Here is an 8,539-nt window from a genome sequence, read left to right as displayed (position 1 = left end):
CATATGTGGGAACTCCTTCAAGACTTAGAGAAGCATTCCTCATGAAACTGGTTGAGAGAATGTCAAGAGTGTGCAAAGCTGTCATGACAAAGGGTGGCTAGTTTGAAGAATCTCATATGTATATATTTTTGAGTTACTACATGATTCCAAATGTTATTTCATAGTTTTGATGTCTTCACTATTATTCTACATTGTAGAAAAAAGTACAAAATAAAACTCTTGAATGTCTAGGTGTGTCCAAACTTTTGAATTGGACACATGGCAGGGACTGGGAGACTAGTCAGGATCGAGGGAAAGATGAATGGAGCAAAGTACAGAGAACTCCTTGATGAAAACCTACTCAGTACCTCAGACTGGGGCGAAGGTTCAACGTCCAACAGGACAACACAGGAGTGGCTTCGGGACAAGTCTCTTAATGAAATTGATTGGCCCAGCCAGAGCCCGGACTTGTACCCAGTCGAACATCTCTGGAGAGACCTGAAATTAGCTGTGCAGAAACGCTCCCCATCAAACCTGACAGAGCTTGAGAGGAAAAACTCCCAAAATACAGGTGTGCCAAGCTTTTAGCATCATACCCAAGAAGACTCGAGGCTGTAATTGCTTCCAAAGATGCTTCAACAAAGTACTGAGTAAAGGGACTGAATACTTATGTAAGGTATTTCTGTTTTTTAACATTTTTAATACATTTTCAAAAAATTCTAAAAACCTGGTTTTGCTTTGTAATAATGGGGTATTGTGTGTAGATTGATGAGGAACATTTATTTAATCCAATTTAGAATAAGGCTGTAAGGTAACAACATGTGGAAAAAGCCAAGGGGTCTGAATACTTTCCGGATGCACTGTATACAAAAGTATGTGGACACGCCTTCAAACTAGTGGATTCGGATATTTCAGTCACACACATTGCTGATAGGTGTATAAAATCGAGCACACAGCCATGCAAACTCCATATACAAACATCGGCAGTAGAATGACCATCATAGGTTGCCACTTTTCCAACAAGTCAGTTTGTAAATTTTCTGCCCTGCTAGAGCTGCCCCGGTCAGCTGTAAGTGCTGTTAATGTGAAGTGGAAACATCTAGGAGCAACAACAGCTCACCAGAAAAGTGGTAGGCCACACAAGCTCACAGAATGGGACCGCCGTGTGCTGTTGCGCGTAAAATTAGTCTGTCCTCGGTTGCAACACTCTCAACCGACTTCCAAACTGACTCTGGAAGCAACGTCAGCACAATAACTGTTTGTCGGGAGCTTCATAAAATGGGTTTCCATGGCTGAGCAGTCGCACACAAGTCTAAGATCACCATGCCCAATGCCAGGCGTCGTCTGCAGTGGAGTAAAGCTCACCGCCATTGGACTTTGGAGCAGTGGAAATGCATTCTCTGGAGTGACGGACGAATCTGGGTTTGGCGGATGCCAGGAGAATGCTACCTGCCCCAATGAATAGTGCCAACTGTTAAGTTCGGTAGAGAAGGAATAATGGTCTGGGGCTGTTTTTCATGGTTCGGGCTAGGTCCCTTAGTTCCAGTGAAGGGAAATCTTAATGCTACAGCATACAATTACATTCTAGATAATTCTGTGCTTCCAACTTTGTGGCAACAGTTTGGGGAAGACCCTTTTCTGTTTCAGCATGACAATGCCCCTGTGCACAAATCGAGGCCCATACAGAAATGGTTTGTTGAGGTCGGTGAGGAAGAACTTGACTGGCCTGCAAGTTGGCTGGATGTCCTACGGGTGGTGGAACATTGTTGATACACAAGGGAAACTGTTGAGCGTGAAACCCAGCAGCGTTGCAGTTCTTGACACAAACCGGTGCGCCTGGCACGTACTACCATTCCCCGTTCAAAGGTACTTACATTTTTGTTTTCTTGCCCATTCACCTTCTGAATAACACAAAAACAATCCATGTCTCAATTGTCTCAAGGCTTAAAAAAATCATTATTCATTTTCCCTGATTGAAGTGGATTTATCAAGTGACATCAATAAGGGATCATAGCTTTCACCTGGATTCACCTGGTCAGTCTATGTCATGGAAAGAGCAGGAGTCCTTAATGTCTTTCGATATCCACTTTTCATCAGTTATCTTCCTTAGTTGAGGGACACCAAACCAATTGGAATGCATTTCATGGAAGATGACTAGAAAGTAATTCCTCAAGTCAGTTGACTATAGTATTCAATTCACTACCACTTGTCAGCAAAGCTATATTATTTGATGTGATATATTCAGTATTCATGGTTATAGTCAGGCAAATGGCCATCTCTGACACTTAAGTTTTTCTTGCCTGTCATTCTTAAATAAAGGTTAAATATATTTTTTAAATAAAAATACAATTATTCTATCAATTTAATCTCCCTCTCTTCCTCCTTTTCTGATTCTCTATTAAGTTGGCTGTAATTGAGTTCCCCCAGCACCCTTCTCCCTAACCAGCAACACCCTCTCCTTTATCCCTCTGTTTGTAATAGACAAAGTGCCAGAGGTGAGCAAGCCAGTGAGGAGAAACCTCAATCCCTCAGGTAAAAACCAGGAGTATGTTTCTCAGTTGTCATCATGCTGTTGAAATGTTCGCTCTGGAAAAGAGCCTCCGAATCATTAAGCTTTTGGAGACCACACAACTAAAGATCCGTCTATTTGTCTCGAGTGGACCATACTTCTCTGAATGGTCTAGAGGCCAGGGAGAGAGAGAAAGAGAGAGAGCTGCTGTGTGAGGTGGTGGCTGTGTCCGTGACTGTGTATGGTCGGAGCACAGTAACAAGGCAGTGTGCTGTACACCAGAGAGTAGGCACAGTGGGACTGGTAGTTGATTTGTCTGTCTGGGCTGGTGAGATTTACACAGTCATTCTTCATCCCTCTCACTGGGTTTCTCATTATTCCGAGTCTCCAGATTCAGTCTCATTAAGCCCATGGTCTTATTGGTGTTCTGTAATACACTTTCAAGGTTAAATCACATTCATCTTTTAATACTTCAACGTGCAGGACAGTAGTGGCATTATCTTGGTCTAAAAATGCTGATAATGGATGTTCCTCTGCAACTTCCTCAGTTTTTTGAGGGGATATTGCTTTTTATTACAATGACTTGTTCTTAAAAGTTATCTTCCTCATCTCCTCATTCTCATCTTTTCATAAAGACAATCTTGTTATTGCTTGAGTGATGCTCTCCAGGACTTTCCAGCTTAGCTACTTTTTGTCCTCATCAAATTCCCTGTCCAATAATAACATCTAATTTTCATACCTCTCCTCTCCTATAAGATAAGCCAGCGATATCAGATGGGTGGGAAAACCATCTGTCATGAATATATCTATCACTAATCGAATAGAGAGGCTATTTTAGATTCTGATTCTTTGTTTTGCATTGGAGATCAGGGTCTAGGATAGTGTGTGACATCGGCACGCCTGCTCAGTACTAATATGTTAGGACTGTGCACTGACCAGTCTCCTCTCTGTCCCTGTCATCTCGGCGGAGAGACGAGGAGGACCGGGGGGTGGGTGGACGTGCCGTAACTCACAGCCCGCACATTAGCATCAGGCGCAGAGGAGAACAGCCAAGCTTGGACACAATCTCTCTCTCGCCTGTGCGCACACACACACACACACACACACACACACACACACACACACACACACACACACACACACACACACACACACACACACACACACACACACACACACACACACACACACACACACACACACACACACACACACACACACACACACACACACACACACACACAGTTCTTCAATTGTGAGGGTGGATTCTTTACGAGAATCCATGATTCTGCTGTGAGAAAGGAGAACAGATCCTGTTTTCATCCATCTGAGTGTCTCCTTCCCCTTGAGCCTCTGTTGGGGCTGTTTAGGGCGGCCATTTGTCAGAAGATTTAGTGGCCAGTCATATCTGCCTTTGTCAGGAGGGAGACAGAGAAGATTTCTGTTAAAGTACAAAAGGAGCCGGGCTGTAAATACAACTTCCTGTCTTAACCAGACACAAATGGCTTCATAAGTTGTCTGGGAGAGTCAGCCACAGGCATTATCTTTTGGCAGAGGCCCCAGTACCTGGGATGCAGTATTGCACACCGCTTACTGTCTGTATAAGCTGGTGCATGAATATCAAAGGGGTGGGTTCGTAACTGAAATCATTTACCCAGGTGAGAGGATGTTGTGCCAACATGTTAGACTGTATTTCTCTTTCAGTATGAACATTCAGTGACCAGGCATCATTCCATCATGATGGAAATAATGGAATAGATGGCTTTGAGGTTGAGTGAAAGGAGAGAGAAGAGAAGGAGAGAAGAGAAGCCTTGTCTGTGTTGGGGGGTTGCCATACACCAGCCATCTGTATCTTTGTGAGTATGTGTGGGGGCTCCCCTTCCCTCAAGCTATTGTTTGCTCTGGTTCAACGACAGTAAGAGTAAATCAGTGTGTGGAGCAGTGGGGTGGGCCACAGGGCAGCCCCGTCCCTGCTCTCAGTGCTCTATCAATAACCCTAATAGTGATGGAGGTGCTATTGGATTAAGTTTCCACTCCGCTCAGCCCCAGGCACTATTATCAGTTATTACAGAGACCCACTAAATCACGACAGAGCAGACCCTCAACACCACCAGGCATTCATTAACGTGTAGAAGCAGCTGGGAGGTAACTCAAGTCAGGAGGATCCCTTCCATAGAGAAACCATGGGGAGAACCAGATGGAGAGACAGCCCAAAGAGCAATTACTTGAAGCAGTGGGCTATTGAGCTGGGCTAGAACAAAACCTGCAGCTCGCCAGTGCAAGGGGTTGGTGACCACTGTTTTAAAGACACAAGTAACTAGAAATGTTGCGATACTTTTTTCTACTCTGAGATGGGAGGATAAGAGGAAAGATAGGATGAAATATAGACCAGGAGTTCAAATGAGACTGAGAAGGTAGTTAAGAGGCTGTATGCTAGCCAGATGTTCTGACAGGAGAAATGGACTAGGTTAAGTGCAGATATGCATTCAAAAAGTACAGTGGTTTCCCCTTAGTCTGGTTGGTTTGCTGTACTTTACTATTAGCATGACTGTGAATTGACAAGAGGGATAAAACATGGCGCTCCCATCATCAATAGTAATGGAGGTCAGGGTTATATAGTGAGCAGCGAGTGAGATCCATTTGACAGCTGAAGGATGTGCGTGAGAATGAGTATGAGGAGGGGGAAAGCGTTGAAGAAAGTTTAACTGCTGACGGTCAGGTCTTTAGTCAGACTTAAAGACCAGTTGAGTGACATTACAAGAACTAGCAAGGCAACCATGTCACCACAGTTAGCTACAGCTGGCTTTGCTCAGCACGATTTACTTGTATTTCATTAAGGATCCGTTGAGAGATTGAGAGAGTGTTGGGGTTATAGTGAACTACACACAATTCATTCATTATAGGGAAGTATAGAATGAGTTTAATGAACTGAACCCATGGTTGTATTTATTGTATTCAGTGTACTGTAATCATATGGTATAGTATTTATCAGTCATAATAGTGTCTTTCATTTATTAAAAATGGCTAATTAGCACTGTGACTTACATAACTATGCATGCTAATTCCAGATGTTGAAATCTATGATTTAGCACTTTTAGGTAATAGTGACTTATTATTCCTGGAATATTGAGGTCCCTTAGTGTCATACTGCTAAAAAACCCTATAGGTGAGTCCAGCCCTGATTTCCCTTAAGGAGTAAAGATGGTAAAACCTTGAGGGGTTTCATTTTTAAATCTGTAGTACTTCCTGTACTTTGTAAGTAACTACTGTATCTCTGTATCTATTCACAAAGTGCACCTTGACTTACAGACATACTCTCTGTCTGTGTCGGTCCGTCTGTCTGTGTTTTTTTCTCTCTCTCTCTCTCTCTACTCTCTCCCTCTACCCCTCGCCCTATCCTCTCCCCTTTCTTCCATACAAAAGGCCAATCAAGAGACAAAATGATGTTTACTAAGGAGCGGCTCATGGCTCCATAAAAGGCGTGGCCGGGGGTGTCTGGTGAGACAGCTGGGAGTGACGGATGTATCCGGCTCTGCCTGACGGAATAAATGGCAGTATTAGCGGCGCTACAGCTGGCCTCCGCCGCCTCTTACTGGCCTATGAAATGTGCTGCATGGCAGTGCCTGGGCCTCGCCAGCGTGATGAATGGCTTATATTCCTCGCTAAAGCATATTAAAGTCAGATCGCATGATGGATAGCAGGCGCAGGGGAGCAGGGAGATAGGAGGGGAGGAGGAGGGAGGAGATTTAGGAAGCAGGGAAAGCTTTTGATAAAATATGAAAAGGGAGGAAATTAAATCCCAGATAAAAATATCAAAATCAACCCGATGTCCACACCACCTCCCTGTGCTGGTTGACTGATGAAGACAGCAGAGCCAATTAGAAATGTTAATGTCCCCACTCCTCTCTCTCTCTCTCTCTCTCTCTCTCTCTCTCTCTCTCTCTCTCTCTCTCTCTCTCTCTCTCTCTCTCTCTCTCTCTCTCTCTCTCTCTCTCTCTCTCCCTCTGTCTAGTCTAGTGAATGCCTTCAAGGCTCCGTTGAAGCTTCTTGTGCATTTGCTTCAGCTAACACCACGTAGGTCAGGTCGGTTCCCAGATTAACAAGCAATTTTCCGTTGACCTGCCAACCTCAGCGCGACTAAACTTAATTCATTGTATTCAGTCAGGTGTTCACAGGCAGGTGTTCATGGTCAGGTCAAGTGTGATCAAATGGTCATTCAAAATCTGAACTTCCCCTTGAATAACTTTTATGGGCTTTCCTCAGACTTTATCCTAAAAACTGTGAATTTTGAGAGACACATCACTAGTCTATGGACTGCTTGATTCAGTGATTTCCCCCATGCAATCAGGAGAGTCCCTATCAATACAAATCATACTTTAGTTTGCTGCAGAAATCCATTTGGCCCAACATAATTACCTCCAGAACTCCTTCACTCATAAGTAATGCTTTCCATTGCTGATGACCTCATGACACCCCTAATGCTTTATTTTAAAGTTGCAGTAAATACACAAAAAATGCAATTTTTCTAGTCAACTGTCATCTTAAACTCTGTCAAATAATTGCTTTTTGATGGGCTTCAATTTTAGATGAGGATTTGTTTAATCCGTGGTTGGATGGACCTGGTGGCAGTTGGTTCAGGGGCCTGAACATACAATTTCCTGCCTGGTTGGTCACTCCTCGGCTAGGGAAGCCTGAACTCCTTCCTCCCTGGGCCACTGGAGATCCAGACTGATTGGACTGGAGACCTCAATCACTCTGCTGATATCTGAGGGACACTCCCTGTCAGTCCTTTCTGATGACTCCAGATAAGCCTGTGATTAAACAAAATTGAACCCAGTCTGCTGTAAATCATGTTACATAGACAACTACCCTGTGTAGAAAACATCTTTCTAAGACACAGACTGACCAGGTGAATCCAGGTCAGAGCTGTGATCCCTTATTGATGTCACTTGTTAAATCCACTTCAATCAGTGTAGATGAAGGGGAGGATTAAAGAAAAGAAGGATTTTTAAACCTTGAGGCAATTGAGACATGGATTGTGTATCTATGCCATTCAGAGGGTGAATTGGCAGGACAAAATATTTACGTGCCTTTGAACGGGGTATGATAGTAGGTGCCAGGCGCACCGGTTTGAGTGAGACAAGAACTGCAACGCTGCTGGGTTTTTCACGCTCAACCGTTTTCCGTGTGTATCAAAAATGGTCCACCACCCAAATGACATCCAGGCAATTTGACACAACTGTGTGAAGCATTGGAGTCAACATGGGCCAGCATCCCTGTGGAATGCTTTCGACACCTTGTAGAGTCCATGCTCAACAAATTGAGGCTGTTCTGAGGGCAACAGGGGGTGCAACTCTTGGCCATGTTCTGTTATAATCTCCACCCGGCACAGCCAGAAGAGGACTGGCCACCCCACATATGCTCTCTCTAATTCTCTCTTTCTTTCTCTCTCTCGGAGGACCTGAGCCCTAGGACCATGCCCCAGGACTACCTGACATGATGACTCCTTGCTGTCCCCAGTCCACCTGACCGTGCTGCTGCTCCAGTTTCAACTGTTCTACCTTATTATTATTCAACCATACTGGTCATTTATGAACATTTGAACATCTTGGCCATGTTCTGTTATAATCTCCACCCGGCACAGCCAGAAGAGGACTGGCCACCCCACATAGCCTGGTTCCTCTCTAGGTTTCTTCCTAGGTTTTGGCCTTTCTAGGGAGTTTTTCCTAGCCACCGTGCTTCTACACCTGCATTGCTTGCTGTTTGGGGTTTTAGGCTGGGTTTCTGTACAGCACTTTGAGATATCAGCTGATGTACGAAGGGCTATATAAATAAATTTGATTTGATTTGATTTGCAACTCAATATCAGGAAGGTGTTCCTAATGTTTAGTGTACTAGAAAAGATTGAGCCATTAAACTAGAGATGGGGGGGTGATCTCAAGGGTTAAATCCAGAGTACATCCAGTTAAACCACTGGAGACATACCCTGGTTAGAGGTGCTTTCTCTTACCACTAGCCAGGCCCTGCGTGTGTGTGTGTGTGTATGTGTGT

This window comes from Oncorhynchus tshawytscha, linkage group LG05 (genome assembly GCF_018296145.1).
Source record: "Oncorhynchus tshawytscha isolate Ot180627B linkage group LG05, Otsh_v2.0, whole genome shotgun sequence".
Classification (NCBI taxonomy): Eukaryota; Metazoa; Chordata; class Actinopteri; order Salmoniformes; family Salmonidae; genus Oncorhynchus; species Oncorhynchus tshawytscha.
Note: the sequence above shows the minus strand (reverse complement) of the source record.